The 2,433-nt window shown below is 44.8% G+C and overlaps 1 pseudogene; it reads left to right on the top strand.

The window, feature by feature from the left end:
• Positions 1 to 903: 903 nt before the first annotated feature.
• LOC128094635 (60S ribosomal protein L18a-like) lies at positions 904 to 2,058 on the top strand (annotated as a pseudogene).
• Positions 2,059 to 2,433: the final 375 nt, after the last annotated feature.

The following is a 2,433-nucleotide window of genomic DNA, read 5'->3' as shown; positions in this document are numbered from 1 at the left end:
GAAAATGGTCTGTCAGATATTCTAGGCCTGTAGCCAAAAGTGGATGCCCCAACACTGCAGGGAAACTTTGGGTGACTGTCCAGGCAGCCAGCTGTCTCTGTCATTTCTTGCATATTTTCAGAAGTTGCTTGCTTGTACTTCCTGCTCACTCAGGCAATATTATTTTCTTTCTCAGGTCATTGATGGGGTTGAAGACTAGATGGTTACAGTTACAATCCTCTCATATCTTAGTTAAGACTATATCAGGTACTAGATTTAGATTTTTCAGGATAGGACAGCTATTGGAGTAATCTCTGCATTTTGCCTTTTACCCATGGTCTGGGCATCTAGTATGTGTTTCTTGCTTGATGTTGTTCTTGTTGGTTGTAGTTCCATTTTTGTTTATGTTATTACCCTTTCTTTCTCCTGGACAGTACTTGATAACCATCCTTATTGTATATAGTTTTGTATTAGGTTTAGAACCTTCTTATTTAGACAGAAGGGAAAAAGTAGTGGGTATTTGTTCTGCCAATAGCTTTGGAGTACCAGCCTTTTGGGCATGGCCTCTTGGCAGGTTGCATGACTGCTTACATCTGAGGAGGGCTCCAGTGGTCTCTCTCTTGGGTGGTGAAGACTGGATCAGATGGCACGAAGCAACATGTGATCTGTCCCCAGCTTCCCCAAGGACGCTGCAACTGGATTTACCTTATCCTGTATCAGCCAGTCTGTTATCCCCATTAAACTCATTTTATATATATATATATATATATATATATATATATATATATATATATATATAGAGAGAGAGAGAGAGAGAGAGAGAGAGAGTTCATGTTATACTTTATTTTTAATTAGCTTACAAAGTAGCAGGTTTCCTTGTGCTTTTTTTTTATACAAACTCAGTTTGGGGCTGCCCCTCACTCCTCCTCTTCTTCATCATCCTACCCCGCATCCCTGCTTAAACCTTTCTAGACACTCCCCACACATATTCTCTCTTTCACTTTCAGATGACATGTGCTCTATAATCTCCCTCTGCCAGGCCTCAAAGCTTCCCTTTTCCCCTCTCATGGGCCCTGTGGAAGATTACTTTGATGCAAGACTTCTCAGGCTTTATGCTAATGATGCACATTAATTTCTAAGAAGAAAATTATTTCTACAAGTTTTTCCAAGTCCTTATTTCCCCCAAGGCATATTTATTAATGTCTTGATTTTTTAAAAAAAAAAGACAAAAATGTTACTTTCATCTTGCCTACATAATTTCCTAAGCCAAAATCTATCATGATTAAAACATAACAAAACCAAGGGCTTGTCAGATGGCTCAGTAGGTAAGGCATTTGCTGCCAATCCTGATGACTTGAGTTCATTTAATTCCTAGTTCCCATGTGCTAGAAGGTTAACCAGCTCCTGTTAAGTTGTCCTCTGGCCTCCATGTGTGCACAAAAAGTAAATAAATGTAAATTTTTAAAATGAAATGGGCCTTTTGTGACAGGCAGCGAACAGGGACGGGCTGCCATGAAGGTCTCGGGCACTCTTCAGGAGTACAAGGTGGTGGGGCACTGCTTGTCCACCCAGAAGTGCCACACGCCACCACTGTACCGAATGCACATCTTCGCTCCCCAGCGTGTGTTGGCCAAGTCCCACTTCTGGTATTTCGTGTCGCAGCTGTAGAGGATGAAGATGTCATGGAGGAGATGGTGTACTGAGGCAGGTGTTTGAGAAATCACCGCTGCGTGTGAAGAACTTTGGCATCTGGCTGCCCTATGACTCCCGCAGTGGCACACACAACCTGTACCGGGAGTACCGGAACCTGACCACTGCTGGCGCTGTCACACAACGCTATGGAGACATGGGTGCCCGGCACCGTGCCCGCGCGGGGCACACTCCGTCCAGATCATGGAGGTGGAAGAGATTGCAGAGGGCAAGTGCCACCGGCAGGCTGTCAAGTAGTTCCACGACTCCAAGATCAAGTTCCCGCTGCCACATCGTGTGTTACAGGTCCAGCACAAGCCTCGCTTCGCCACCAAGGGGCCTAACACCTTCTTCTAGACCCGGAGATCCACTGAATAAAACTCTAGAGAGTTTATTCAGACTCTAGAGAGTCTCCTCTGACTGCAATTTTTTCATGGTCCCATCAGAACGTGAGGGTGACTTCTCCCCTCAAACCTCAGAATTCTTGTCATTTCTTTTACTCAGGAAGGACAGTGGAAAATGACCTTAGTGTTCTACCACATAATACGCTTTGCCATACACGATACGTTAATCTTCCGGTCACACAGGAAATCTGATTACCCTGATGCTGCCATGCTGTGCAGAAGCCCAAACCATGGAGCTGCCACACCCAGGTCAAATCAACGAGTCACAACCCTCGAGACTTGGTTGAAGGAGCTGCAGTGTGATTACACCTCCCAAAACCCGACACAACTAAAGCCCCAGGTGTCGTATGAATAGATGAGC

This window comes from Peromyscus californicus, unplaced genomic scaffold (genome assembly GCF_007827085.1).
Source record: "Peromyscus californicus insignis strain IS unplaced genomic scaffold, ASM782708v3 Scaffold_4__1_contigs__length_199733344, whole genome shotgun sequence".
Taxonomy (NCBI): Eukaryota; Metazoa; Chordata; class Mammalia; order Rodentia; family Cricetidae; genus Peromyscus; species Peromyscus californicus.
Note: the sequence above shows the minus strand (reverse complement) of the source record. Positions and strands in the feature narration are given on the sequence as shown.